We start from the raw sequence: 16,028 nt of genomic DNA, 5'->3' as shown, positions 1-16,028 counted from the left end.
TTTATAAGAATGTCTAAAATTATATTTGTTTTACCAAATTTATCGACTGCAGCTTTATTGTGCTTATTATTACTATTTATTTGTATTATAATTACTCATTCGACCTCATAAATACCCATTACTTATTATTCTTAACTACTCTAAACGTAGTAGCTAAACGCAACAAAAACGATTGCATTTATCAAATGTACACACACTTTTTATGTTATACCAATGCTTTGTGTAACTTGTCACATACCACAACCTAACACACCCGCCCATTCTTCATATGTGAGTCGCAACTGCGACACCTAGATATTATTATTATACTATATAATGTGCACCACCGTGTAAAAACGCATGACAGACGCGCTTAAATATTTCATACGACTCATATGAAACGGTCCGTGAACTTTAAGTATAAAATATTTGTTGCTCGATGGTGGGCAAAAACAATATTCAACTACTTCAAACATTATCAAGGGATATGCGTATACTCACACTAGCTACTCTCTGACGTCCTACTATCGAGAGTATATTGTAATGTCCATTCGATAACCAACGTGGACCTACATCTCATTCGGTTAGGTTAGGTTAAGTGTTTTCTATCGTTTTATAGGTTCCTGCGACTTTTGGGCAACGTCGTACAACGCGCTGATTGACCTGTCTCAATTATGATTATCGAGCCCGGACTGAGGTCAGGTTACTTCTGTTAAACGAACAAATTGTCAACGCCAAATAATTGAGAAGCTTCCGGAGAAAAACACTCAAATAGCAATTTTACACCATAAACAAAAAAAAAAAAAACTGTTAAAAATAATAATTGTTTTTGTCCACGGGGCTGTGTATTTTTTCTTTAATTTTTCTCAATCTGGATAAGTATACAAGGCTGTGCACTACAACTGAAATACTTGAGTGTTTCTGAATTTTCTTTTTAAAGTTTATATGCGATGGCAACTTGTACCCGCAAACGATGTGATGTAATTAATATGTGTACTCCGTTGCATATCAGAGGAAACCTTCCAAGAATCAACAATTTCGTTGAAGGTTTTAAATTCCTACGCGGAATGAATTTAACGGGGATGAGTTTGTTAGAGAAGAATTCGCCATACACAAAATATATTACACATATAACTATAGTCTATGTTATTTGACTGATGTTACTATTTAAGCTTTTACAAAACGCCTTCTCTTCGACAATGACCATTTGAGTTTATCAAGGCATTTTGGACACGACAATACACGGATAAACTTATAATCGATGCAACAAAATTGAATTCAAAAAAATCATCATGGTTGAATAAACCAACTAAAACGGGTCAGATAGATTTCATTATTGTTTCTAACGAGTCCCGAGGGTAAGTTGGATTGTTTAAATATGGGCAGTGCTTGCTGGAAGCACATTACGACGATCGGATTCAAGTCACGTGAACGCTGAAAACGCACATCTACCCGCACTTATAACGTTTTAATTTACCTGCAGGTGTTAAGTAATTAACGTGCACGCTTTTAAAATATAAGTTTACTATTATACCACTTCCCTGTTTGCCGGAGCGGTAATAATAGTTGCCATTAGTTTGTTCGCACGGACGTGCGTATGCACCATGTGGCCTGAAACAAAAACAGTGTATAATCACCGCAGGCTCCAAGTACAACAAAGAACTGCAGCCCCGTCGACCTATCCACCTCGAATGCCGCTTTTGAAAAAAAAAAATTATACAATTTAAGCTTAAAAAAAACAACCAAACCATACCCTATAAAATATGCAATATTTCTGTCATTTTTATATATCATATATATTTCTTGTAAAAATGAGTATAATTTCCAACATGTACGTCCTAAGTCAATGTGTTTTAATTTCAACAAATGCAGAGTATATAGGTCTATATAGGTCGTTATATAGACTGGGGTATTGAATAGTTTTGGTAGCACATTTCTATGAACCTACTAAGCCAAGTGCTCGAAAACGTGTGCCCCAATTGTTTAGCTAATGAAATAAAGACAGCATTTCTATATGATTACGTACAATTGCCGTTTGTTTTGACCAAACCGTTCCGGGTAACTCAGTAAAAAACATGTCTTACCCAATTTTGTTCAGGTGCATACAGTGTAGGTCATGTAGGTAGGTATGTAAATCTGTTTGGTACGTGTAAGTGTCTGATCTAAAGCATTAAGAGAAAACCACCTCCTCATGAATATGTTACGGATATCGGTGAAATAATATTGTTATTGGTTTAAGAGTAAAATGTAAATTATGACCGGTATACTCGTTTGAAGAACAACGGTAAACACAAGTTGTCATTGAGTCAATAACATTTCGTTTTGTCTACATTAAGGATGTTTTGATAGGGTTGAAATAAGAGGATACTCTCCAACATCAGTCGTTTGCCACGCTTGGGGCGTGTATTTACATTGAAAATCTGTGGGCAAGTTTAAAGCCCCAACGGAACCGCGTCTGAACCGCAGTTCAAAGTCAAGAAACCGTGTATTGGTGTACAATACTTTTTTTTTTATCAATTACTTCCACGAGTCTCGGGTGAATAATAGTATTGTTATTGGGTAATGCACAGGGTCAGTACAAGCCGGTGTAATACAACTTGTTGTACTCGAGGCAGTCATTCGCGATTACAAGTTTGTGAACTTTTGATATAGGGCGTTACGAAACAAATATGACCGACTTTAGGAAGAGCACCCCACAGAAATTCGAAAACTTGATTGTATTGTTGTAAAGGGGGCAGTTCCATAGGACTTTGGAAATAATTTTCGCCAACCCCGTGGTTCGCGTGGTGTGTGAAAACAGACGTACAATTGATATTAATCATATGTGGCCCGCAGGAGGGCTCGTGCCATAACGTCGTCATTTCCCGCGTTATTTTAGTATCTTCTTGACGAAGGTGCGCAAGCACAGGCGGCGTTGGAAAGGGTTAGATGATGGAAGCCCACCCAAACCCCATGTATATACCCCCCGGTGTCTATAAATAATACACCGCGACACATTTGCCATGTGGTCGGGCCTGTGTGTCTATATAGCTATCTATTGTGTGCAGCCACGTTGAATACCGAAACTGCTTTGAGAAATTCTTCACGCAGGAATGTGCTGGATGAAAAGCATTTTGCGCGCGTAGGACATTCATAATCCTGCGTCTTAAAAACCGCCAGAATATAAAAATATTGTGTTATCTCTATTCGATAATAACGAGGAGCAAATAGTTAAGCCTTTGGAACGATGACGTCTTTTGTTTTAACAAGAAAAATTCCTTACATCCCTAATAATAGTTTGCGCATATACATTTAATGCGATTTACTACTGATTACTCTGAAAGTCACTGCTGTTTTGGCAATAGTGGTTTTGTCACATTAAAAAAAAAAAAAAATGTTTTGTGTAACGATTGCTACTATATTAAAAACCAAAATATGATATTCGGTTACTTATTGTACAGTTAATTGTTTTATTTTAACAACTCGGAATAGAAAAGGTTGGCGAATTGCAAAAAAACAATCTAATGAAATGCTTAACACTTAATTTTATACATTATTAATTATACTGTTTGTTTATGCCAGAATAACAGATAGGAAAAACTTAAGAAATCTGAATAAAATTTGAGTACAACTAAATAAAAATTGCATATTTTGTCTGTTACAATTCGTCGGGTGTCAATACATTTTCTTATTGACTTTTTTTTTGCTTGATGTTTCGTTTCTTATTCTCATTAACGTTTTTCCTAAGACATAATATCGAATTTAATTTTAATAAAATAAGAATATTTAGATTTGTTGTCCTTCTAGACAGCAATGCACCATTATGACTATGAGAAGGGTTTGTATGGGTTTTAAGTTAAAAACAAATATGTTTGAAGTGAAATACAACACATATATTATTTTTTATAATCATTAATCGTTTAGATTTATGTATTTTTAACGTTTATTACAATAATATTATGTTATTTCTAATCGCTCGAACGCCATTTAATTTTTCAATGTTTTACTGTATTATAATATAACGTTTTACATTTTATCAAATATTTTATGACAGCTTTCTCGAAAAAAAAAAAAACAAAAAACCCAAATGTATTGGAAATAAGCCTAACAAAATCACATAAGTGTTAAGCAAACAAACGGACGTAAACGGGTAAGGTTATACGGTTACTTTTCTGTTATTTTTGCAACTCCCCGAGCTTCCCGTGATCCTTTTGATAGGACCGTTTTTCTTCTCTTTTTTTTATTATAAAATCTTATTTCATCGTGCATGCGTGTTTACTCTGTCGGGCTATACGTATTTTACAAGACAATCAATTCTACTCGGTTTTTACTTTCTCGCAGAAGCTGACCGTTATTACTTTGACAATTCCAAGGTTTCGCCGCACAAACGTCCATATAGACATGTAATTAAAGTGCACTGACAGTGGTATTGCAATTACTTATCAAAGGAACGCGAAAAATAAAGAGCGGTCCTGGCATCTGTGTATTTCTGACCATTGGCGGTTTTACGTTTAACAGCATGATGTAATGGATAGGGAAAATATATACTTTCAATGGGATATTAATTTCGTTCTAAGAATCTATCGTATGCATTTAGATTAGCTTTTAATTATGCGTCGCATTTGCGATAAAATACACAAATAAAAATTAGTACATAAAATATGTTTGATGTAAGAGTACGTTAATTGTACCCATCAAAAGCATGCTTAGTGCGAAAAACGTTTGTGGCATTGCGTTATAAGTGCAACGTTAAAACAATTATTTTTATTATTCTATGTTGATTGTTACAACTTACACGAGCAAGTACTATACACTTCTAAACGTTTAGCCTTGAGAATTATTCACGAGTGCGTGAAACTTTGTTGGTTATTAATATTTTTTCTAGTCTTTTAAGATGGCCGAACAGAGCATCGGAAGGCATTAATCATTTTGCCGGTCTTGAGCAGTCAACGCAAGCCGCATAAGAACTCGTAACTATATTTCTATGGAAGTCCTCAGTAAAACTTGTTGACAATAAATATTCAGATTTCGTTATTAACATGAATGGATTATGGATACGACAAAAGGTTTAACGTGGTCTTCGCCTTTTCAAAAAGACGCCGAGGGGAAAACAATTTTGTATTTTTATTATTATTCAATGGTAAACACTAAATAGTCGCATCGCTGTTTCCTTAACTCATATCGTGGTTAAACATTTATAGGCACTTGCTAGTTTATATAATAATGACAATTATAATGATTAGTCTATGTATGTAATATTCAGTTAAAAAACAAATTAGCAAATAGTATTTATTTTGACCGAGACCTGTTTAATAAAACGCTTTCGAGTTTGTGTACATTTAATATTTTACAGAACTGGTAAACAGCCAATTACCTGTACTTATAACAGCTTGTGACGTTTACTGGTGTTCTGCGAACGGAAGTGGCAAGTTAAGGCAATTAAAAACATTTAGGGATCACATCTTAAGTCATGACCTGATGAATGTTTTTTTCTCGAATATAACATTGAAAATAAATAACAACATTCAACGTTATATTATGCTATAGGTACATACATTTTAACGATACAACTTGAAAGTAATAAATCTATGTACGAGTATTGTTTTTTTTTTTTTTGTGATCGATTGATCGATGCGCAGATTACTATAAGAGTAGTAGTAATATAAAAAGCTTATGTTCTCTCTTTTCGGTAATAGTTGGGCAGTTTGGTCTTTTCGATCAATTTTGTGTGCAAGAAATAAAATCACATAATACATTTGAAAAATATAAAAACTTTAATAATATATCAAATTTGTGTAAGTCATATGCGGTAGCAAATCATTGCGGAGTTTTAAACTTTTTATCACTTCCCGGTAGTTTTATCCTGCGAGAATCCAACAGGATAAGTTGGCGAAGTTTTACGTGACCCAAAAATTAGGTTTAATAAATAACCGTGTTGACACTTCGCACATGTGTGTCGACCTCAGTTAATAAATAATATATGGCTTCAATATTGAAAATAATGATTTTTTTTAGAAAACATGTCATTAATATATGCATAATAATTGTATTTTTATCGTTTTGCAAACTGATATTTTATTGACTATAAAACATGGAATTAAATTGGTTTGGTATAAAATATGTAAACAGCCAACACGAAGACATTAGACGTCATTAAGCGTTTACAACGACTAGACGGCTGTGTTGTTACAACTAAATGACTATTTTTGTTGATTGCTGCCCAACAATATTACAACATTCGTTTAATTATTTTTGAAATTAGTAAACTTCGACTTGTGTATTTTTAGGCGATGCAGGTTTGCTTTGCGTTGTATGTTGTTGAAAGATATTTTACTCAGAAGATAAGTAGTGTAACGAGTAAGAAGACTACTTATTTTTAAATGTTTGTAAAGTACAAAAAAAAAGGGGTGGTATACATACTGATAAATCTATAACAGACATACACACACTTAACATTGAGAAATTTAAAAATAAATAAACCTTCAATGGGGCGTAGGCGAATTGTATACATATTCAGGTAGTTATTGTTGTGAAAGGTGTACTATGTTAACATGTTACACAGTAAAATTATAGCATGAATGCTACAAGTCAATCTCCCCTCTGTGTGTGTTCAGTCCAAATGATATGGATTTAAAGCTTGAACTAATGTAGTGAGAATAAAAACAATTATTTGTAGTTATAAAATGAAACTTATTTAAAATAGCATCAACTTCATTATTTTGGAAAATTAATTATGGTTTAGAATTGTAAAAACTGCAACAGTTATTAAGGAACGTATATCTTATTCATGACGAGTACAGAAAAAGGTGCTAATCGATAAGTTACTTGTTTATCATTTTTTTTTTTTTTTTTTTAGAACAAACTTAAGATCAAACTGAATGGCGTTGGTACTTTTTTTTATACACTTGATACGGATTCATTGCGAGCTTTCACGTAGAATTGTGACATTAACAAAATCGGTATCTGCGCATAATTTTTTTAAACAAGTTTTTCGTTTAGACGTTTTGTGAATATTACATTATTTACGGTGTGTAAATCTAACTTAATACTTTATCACTATTGTACGTAAACGAAAAGACTTATTGTATTTTTTGTTTTTTTAACACTATCGCTTGTCTTTACGGACCGTTTGTTATTCTGCAGTGCTGCTGTAAATTTATATAGCTGGTGCGCGCGTGTGTATGTTATTATGTTCGTTTTTGGATATCCCGAATTTTATTGTCTTTAAGCAGAGGCCAAAAAGGTTAAGGTGAGTATACACGTTTTTAAAAGAACAACCGCCTGAACAGCGGGAGGAAGCCGAGGCGTTTGTGTGAAGCACGTGCTACGGTCATATTTCAAGTAAAATGCCCTTGCACCCTCCCCCCCTCCCAAACACATTCCCCTCCAACTATGCGGCTCCTAATGACCGTCTTCTACATACCAAAGCAGCTCCTCTCCCTGTTATTTTTACACGCGTTACCGGTGGGAGTGTCTTTTCTGCCCAGTCTCCTACGGTGTATGTGTAGGTTAAGACCTAAACACAAGAGTCAGTCTGACTTTCTACAGTTTGTGCGTATACGGGTTAACCAGCTGTGGTTATAATATGGCGCGTCGCTATCGATAAAGGTTTTCATTGAAATTGCTAATTTCAATAACATTACCGAAAAAAAATTGTACTCAATTTAACGCCAACACACGTTTGAACGAAATACTAAAAAGCCATAATAAACAATGAGATGCGGTATATTAGTCGAGGTAAAAACTCAAATGCAAGTATTCAATGGCGAAGAAACCTTTTAGGGCACACAAAGCCAGCAAACATAATATCCTTCTACGCTTTTAGGCACTCGAGAAAAACTTTGTTCTTCTATTATCGTCGTTTCAAATATTGTTGTTGTTATATTTTTATACTATTAATATATTTACACAACTTGTATAGATTTGTTTTTGTCATTTACTTCTCCTGTAAATAATCGTTACAGTCATACAACTGACGGTATATACTTGCCTAATCTAATGCTAGTTTACTTAAACTCCTATAAGTATAAATTATATACCCAATGCCACAGTAACACACTGTTTTTCATACTTTGTTCACACCCGTTACATTAATGCGTTTATGACAATTTGCAATGTAAACTACAATAATACATTTTCGGCAATAAGCTTCTCATAGGCACATAAAATATTCGTTCAAAGTGTGCTGTTGTTTTATCAGAACAATTTCTAAATTATATTCATTATCCACTCTTTTTTAATGTTAATAGCTATTGTTTTATTGACTATCCAAGGGGTAAAGGTGTAGGGGTAGTATCTGTCGACTTTCATCGGGTGTAATTATTAAAATTTTTTGGTAACAAACTGTTTTACAAAATGTCAATGATGTTTGGATTTTCCTGGATTATATTGTCTGACCTTGGGATTATTTTTCATTATTTTGTGGTTGCTCAAGCTGTAAATATACACATATTTTGTATGTAAAGTTTCTATAAGATGACATATTTTTATTTGCCAAAAACTAGATATGGAACAAGTAATTATGAAAAAATAGGTTTGAATGAATCGATTAGTTTACTTCAAAATCTGTGGTCAGTTTGATTGGTTTCTGGTGAAGTGGCTTACGGCTAACGTTAATCGACGACATTAAGTCCGTCTGTTTTTGGACGAGTCCTTCCAATTTCACCAAGTGTGCTACAACGTTGTTGGCTTTCAGACTGTCTTTACCGTTGTCGTCCGGTTGCAAACTTTTTAGACTCTCCTGGACCTTCACGATGGCCTCCTCGTTGGTGGTCTTGATGTCTGCCAAATTCGACTGCAACCGGTCCATGACTTCCATGTTCCTAGTGTTGATCGTCTGCTGGTCGGCCAGCTCTCTCTGCAGTGCGCCCAAGTCTTTTGTCAACAGGTCAACGCGCATTTGCAGATCAGCATGCACCCGCTGCGTCTGTTGGTCGATCGAGACGGCCACTGTCTCCGGTGGTGTTTTTGGATTCTTAGCGTAGCGCTGTAGCGCCTTAAGAGTCTGATTGATGTCCGAAGTTCGTGGTTCGCAGCTGACACATTCGCCAATTTTGATCGAACTCGGAGTTAAGCCTTCCACAGAGGTCGCACGCCGTATCGATTTCAGCGCCCAAAACAGTTTGTCGCGTTCCGCCTTTAGGGTTATGATGGTTTCCACACCTTTGGACAGCCAGCGCCGTTGTTCTTCTGTTTCCTGGTCCGTTGACTTGGCCTGTTTCCACTGTGAAAGGTCCAGACGACCGTCTGCCTGCTGCTCGACGTCAGATTGCCGTACCGCGTCCATTGGCATATTCATTAAAGTATTAGCATTAAAAATAAAAAGATGTTCAAAGTGTAAACACTCACAAAGCGTCGTTTGTTTATTCTTGTTGTAGATACGTTTGAGCCAACATTATTGATGGAATGTAACCACTTGATTTCATATCCAAAACGTAGGAAAACTGACGAGAGTAATATTGACACAATTTATTTGTGACTTAAATTTTGAATACCTTAAGAAATACAATTGCACTCCTGTTCGATAAGTTCCAGCAATCCTCGTGGAAGTTTTTGGACGATTTTTATTATTTAGTTGTGCTAAATTCGTTTACTAGAAACGGGTCAAGATATCAAATATTCCATGCAAATTTATTCCAAACAAGATAAATAACTTTAACGCTACATGTACTGTATAGTATTACGAATTTCGATGTAGTCAAATTCCAACGACACTTGGGTCTCGTTAAGTTGTGTAAATGGAATCACATACTTAAACGAATACCAAATAAATACATTTATACGAGTGTTTTGCTTAAAGTATGAGGAGTTGACGTCTAAAAAAGAAAACTCTGCTAAAAACAATAAAAGACAGTAGTCTTTACCCCTTTTTTCATCTTAAACAAGAACCCAGCTGCGACTTTGATAATAATTAAGTGATATTACACAGTTATGTTTTTTAAAAGTAATTTCTTTTCGACAGTTGCAATTTAAACTCAAAACAAAAGCAGTATTGGTATTAATTAATATTAATCACAAACTACAGTAATAATTCTCCAGGAAAAATCGTTATATTACTGCCTTTATTGTAATATTAAAGTATTACAAATTGTAATATTGGCGCTATAGCAATGCTGTTTCCAAGCCTTTTTTAAAATGAATGGCTCAAAAATAATCGCGCTTTTAATTATTTTAACGGTTTACTGTTTTTGTTGCGACAACTCTCAGCAGAAATTAAAGCTCGATTTTAATAACTCTAACTAATTATCGCTGTAATTCAAAGTTTGTTTTATAGAAATATTATTTTTAACGGTTTCCAATTTCTCGATAGCGATATCTGTGGGGATTGTGCGAGGATATCGAAATGGTTTTAATCGAATCTGCGTCTTGACAATATTTTTCAGAATTATTGTTAATCCGTTTGATGAAAATTAGTTTAGTACTCGTGTTTACTCAGAGAAAGCAAAAATAATAATATGTTTCAAGGAACAATTATTTGTTTTTGGGAAAAAGTTTTCATCAAAAACGATCCCCGGGTCGTACGGAGAGTTTTAATTTTTGGAAAATAAAGTTAGGTAGTCAAGTTAGGTACACAATTATAATATCATGTTAATCTGATTTTGTTGCTGAAGTAATTTTCTACGGTGTTCTTAATCGAATTTATTAGGCATAACTAAACTATCGACGCGTTTGTTCACTGCGCTTAATATGTCGACCATAAAAAATCTCTGTGAATCTAATCCGAGGTTTAAAATAACAAAAAACTTCCGAAAGCTCACTTGTAGAAATCGTTTAATCGAGGCAATACCATCGAAAAATATTACACCGCTCGTTACTCAACCCCAGGCCTCCACCCGTACACAACCCTTGTGGCCGGTTGATAGCTTTCTAATTTATTTTTTAACGACTCGCCGGTAAGAAGATACACCAAACTTTTGTACTTATTCACAACTTCAAAGACCTCTGGGGATACAATCTACTTGGATTACACTATATAGTTCCTTAAGCTCTCGGCCGACTACTTTCAAACGGCATTTCTCGACTACACTATATATAAAAACCCATTATGCAAATTTATAGAGTTTTTAATTATTTACAAATGTCGTGTAGTCATTGGAATTTCAAATACATATAAAAAGTTTTTTGCATATAAATTAAACCTCCGTATTCTATTTCATTAATAAGTATTACGTTTCTAGACAACAAACGTCTTACTAATTAATTATGAACAATATTTTTTTATTCTTTGTAAGCTATTATTATTATGTTCAGGAGGTTTTATGTCCATTACATAAGAGCTCTCCTAATGCAGTTAAACGCATAATAACGTCACGAAAGGTCGATATAATAACGCATTGCTTTTAACTAAATTATTATACCATTAACAAATTATTGGTTTTTTTTTTGTAGAAAACGCTGAATTGGATAACTTTGGACTCATAAAAGTAAGTTTATTATTATGCTTATTATCTAATATAACCTATAAACTAGTCTTGTATACAAAGGGTGGCTTTGATTTAGTTAAAAGTGACATTAGAATAGGTAAATAAAAAATTATTATATATTTTAAACTAATAACAGTTTTGCAATAGTGCATTTTGTTTTTGTACCGATTTTCTATCTAAAACAATATGTTTTGAAGAATAGTTTCGTGACTAGAATACAATGCCTTTTGCGTGTTAACCCACTAAATGTACGTTTAATATAGCTGGGTAAGGTATCATAACCGCATCAAGGTACATGAATTATGTAGTTCTGCGGCAAAACGTTGTTATTGAATTTTAACGGTTTCATAAAAAAATGTGCATGTATAAAATGTAATATAGGTTGTTTAAGAATGGACTGCGAAATTAATTAAAGCCTATAATATAAATCTACCGTATAATTTATGTTTTATATATTATGTCCATTCGGCCGAGTTAGGTTTATGCATAGTCGATACATGCCAGGATAGATATTATCTGGGCGGCTGAATGACGAATATAAATTGAGTTTTAAGTGCGGATTTAGTTTTTACGAAACCAACTTGGTAAAAAAAAAAAAAAAAAAAAGAAAGATTTTTGATTTTGATATGGAAGTGTAATGAATTATTACGTTTTAGACTAGGACCTGGTCACGGTAAACACTTAATCAATAAGAGAGGAAATGCGTTTTTTGTTGCAGGGTCAATATAGGCATAAGAGGGCACACAAACGCGGTTAATTGTGCCGTCTAGTATTGAAAACTAATAAACAAAATAAAAATACGGTATCCGCACGCTTTATGAGTTTTGGACAATATCCAAAATGACAAATGTATCTGCATAATATCGCCTGTGCCAGTAAATTAGCGCTCCGGAGTCTGACTATAACAATATTTATACATATATATATATATATATATATATATATATATATATATATATATATATATATATATATATGTATACATTATAACCAATGTGTATTAATAAAACCGAATTTACGAGCCGCTAATGTAATAATTATTATTTTGGAATATCGATTTATGCCGTCTGGATACAGTGGATATCTTTTTACAGCCGTCTTGAATCTTACACAAAAGTAATATTGTGTGTATATGAGTTTTATTGTATTTAGTTTTCTCTTGCATTATCAGGATAAAATCCATTGGACTTAATAAACGCTTATCAGAGGAGTCAATGATATATTTGGAGCGGAGCATTTATCCGTGTGAAAAATAACAAAACCAAAATTAGTGCTCTTGGGATCTTTTAATAGTAAAAAAAACCAATTACACAAATAGTTGCAAACGTATGCAATGTACATTTTGCTTCAATTCCGGTTGGCTGTGACCAAATTTTAATGTTAACGTGGGTGTTTTAAATGACTATCTCATTTCATTCACAATGTTTTTCTCTGAGATTTCACATTGAACACCAGCGCTGCAGATTTATCATGACTGATGCGTGTTTACTTCCCTGGGGTCTTAATGTCGATGAAGAAAGACGATGGAGTCTGGTAATGACGTTACGAACTGACTATACAATATCTGCCTGCATATTTTCCTAGTTGACAAATGGGACTCTAAACATTCGGAATACTTAAATGTGAAAATGTATGTTGATATAACATTACCACGGAATTACAGCTGAAATTTGTGACGTGTGGGCCCAGGAGGGAATATCCCCCCTAATGACTCTAACTTAGCTCAAAATTCTTGGCCCAAACCAAAATAAAAATAAAACATCTACCGTAATAAATTGTAATTTTGTGTTTTTAATATTTATAACATTAATGTCGTTTTCATGAACGTCCACGAAGTGTTGAACGAATCGTTAAAATAAAATTACCGGTTCCGGTGTATAAACACAATTTAGTGGCCATTGAGTGGTCTGTAAATTTACCCACTCCGTTAATATTATGATGCATTTATTATTTATTGATATTTGATTTATTTATTTTGAAATAAAGTCTGGACCAAATCCTAGTTACAGGGATTTGACAATAAAATGCAATAGTTTACAATTGTATACAAATAAAACAAAATATAATAGGTACAGCAGAGATATTAAAAATATTATTGGGGAACACAATGCTTATGTTTGTAACCATTTTTGTAACCATAAATAAAAATATACAAAAGCCGATTCATTTAATTGTTTTGTGCCGTTTAATACATTATATTTTTCGGCGTCAACCCATTAATTACAATTTAAAATATTATATGTGTACAATGTAAATCAATATACAATTGGAATATATAACTGGACTAATACCCTGCTGAATAAAAATCATCATAACCTTCAATTAACATACATGTTTTTATGTAAAAAAGAAGGAAAATTTCTTTGTATTTAATAAACATATTATTGCAAACAAGTATCATAATATCTTAGTACGTTTTTTGTAACTTTATTTACAGATTAATTTAATTTTAATTTTTATTATGCATGTACATTTTATGTGCATGTTTTTGAACATAAAAACGTTTCATGTCATTTTTATTAATCGAATGTTTAAAAATTTTGTCACGTATACAAAAGAATTCATTTGAAAACTGATTAAAATATATTAGTTTTATGAGTTTTGTTTAACTATTCTCTGTACAACAGTCATATAATTTGGCATTTTCTTAATTTATCATACTGCCTAATAGGGATATTATATAGTATACTTGATATAATATATAGGTAGTACATATTATTTAATGTTACCAATAGTTGTTAAAAGGAGTGTTTATTTGATATCTAACGTTGTTATTTAAATTATAAGTTATAAATCCGGTGTTCGTAGAAAGAAACATAATTTGACCGAACTAGTATATTTTATTGTGTTCTATAAAATCCCTTTTAGATCCTTTAACCTTAAGAGTGTTCACCTTTTTTGAAAGTTTCTAAGAAACATTTGTGATAGGTTCTTTTGATGTTTGCTACGAATCAATTTTTTCTATACAATTTTGCGAACCGGAATATTTTATGTACTTCAATTTTTTTACTTCATATATATATAAATAAATGTTGCCTCAGTAGCTTCGTCTACGTATTAATATAATTGTAATACTTTCTTTATTATCAATTGTATTTCTATATAATATTACTTGCAATCGTTTCGTTTTTGTAAATCGTTTTCCTGTTTGAGCCAGACGAATCACTTCATATCCATTAACAAGTTCAACACGCTTGTCATCTAAAATGTGTTAAAATTCTACTCAATTATCATCGCCTGACACCACTGTATAGTTTAAACAAAACCAATCATACGGTTATTACACACAACACAATATAGTAATTTACACCGGAAATGTGTGCGAGTCGGAACAATCGACAAAGTTTAACGTTATGTGCCGACCAAAGTATTTTATTTAAAATATTTACACGCTTCAAAATAGGAATAACAAAACAATAATAATATTTTAACCACACAAACAATTTGCATAATTCATAAACTCGGTTAAAAACAAAAAATGTATCGTCAACACTTTAATGCATAACCATTTCTGGAAAGAAACAAAATCATTTTATATTATAAACAAGCAACAATAATGGGGGTGCTAGTTTTAAAAGTGGGGGGGGGGGGGGGTGCTTAATCACACAGTTTGCGCCCCCTTGCGTACAAAGTGGTTGAAAAAATCATTTTTTCACCTGACAATCGACCAAGAAAAAAAGTGTTTTAATGAGCTCACAATAGTATCATAGAAATTACAGCTGTTACGAGTCTGCAATAGCTATCGACCGCGTTAGTTGTACTCGACAAATCTCAGGTACTCGGTCCGACTCGGACTGTGTACCCGTTCGATCATCGGGTTCCGGTGGGCTTTCCACGTGTTACCCCTTTCGGGAGCCTGTAATTGGTCGCTGACCGCCAAAGTGAAACGACTCGACTCGGTTAGCTTAACTGCAGAGCTGGTGGCCGGATTTAATTACGCGTCGTATCCAACACAGCAACACTGTGCTGTACGTCGGCCTCGCCCCTTTTGTGCGCAGCAACAGTGTACGGAAAACACAAGCAGATCGGCGTACACGTGCGTTCCGAAAACACACGGCGTCTTTAAAAACAACCGAATTAGACATCCGGTAGTTTATACGAACGTGATTAATGGATACCGGGGTGTGCGGGCGAGGCACGGCTCGGGTATAAAATCAAATACACGTGTATATATGTATATAATATACCGGAACGCATGGTGTAAGACTCGCTGCGATAATGTGTGCGCGCCAAGTTCCTTTGCTCGAGTGCCGTGTGAGACGCTTCGCAATAGTAATACCGCGGGCGAATTCACATCGGCGGCGACACGGTTAGGGCGGCAGAGCGGCTGTTATGTTCCTTCTTGCACACCGCTCTCTCGGTTCGCTGACGATGCTACAGCCGCTGCCGCTGACACCGCGTTAGACGCCAGTGTCAGAGATTCGACGCCCAAAAAGTACGCTGTCAAAGTACATACTAGATATGGTCGCGTTTTTATCGAATCGAATGTGGACGAAAACCGACGTATTTAAAACGAGGCTAAAACAGGGCACGTGAAAAAAAAAATAAAATAAAAAAATTGCCGTTATCGCAGAAAAGGCACTCGTGCTGAACATAATAATAATAATAATATCATAATCTCGAACCACCTTTACAATCACTTTGAAA

At 34.0% G+C, this 16,028-nt stretch overlaps 1 protein-coding gene across 4 annotated transcripts in view; it reads left to right on the top strand.

Annotated features, from left to right (window-relative positions):
- Nucleotides 1–16,028, top strand: part of LOC126832754 (protein artichoke-like) — a 127,058-nt gene that overhangs the window by 12,426 nt on the left and 98,604 nt on the right. For 3 of the 4 annotated variants that reach the window (XM_050563662.1, XM_050563667.1, XM_050563663.1), the window contains exon 2: nucleotides 11,347–11,381. The exons of the other annotated variant lie outside the window; for it this stretch is intronic. The gene's annotated coding sequence lies outside the window, so the exon portion shown is untranslated. The remainder of the gene's footprint in view (nucleotides 1–11,346; nucleotides 11,382–16,028) is intronic. 4 annotated transcript variants of the gene reach the window in all.

The sequence above is a fragment of the Adelges cooleyi genome, unplaced genomic scaffold (assembly GCF_023614345.1).
Source record: "Adelges cooleyi isolate 19-005CV unplaced genomic scaffold, UGA_ACOO_1.1 ACOO_flye_CR_arks_rails_tigmint_CR_PRNA_167, whole genome shotgun sequence".
Taxonomy (NCBI): domain Eukaryota; kingdom Metazoa; phylum Arthropoda; class Insecta; order Hemiptera; family Adelgidae; genus Adelges; species Adelges cooleyi.
This window is presented reverse-complemented; position numbering and strand designations above follow the sequence as displayed.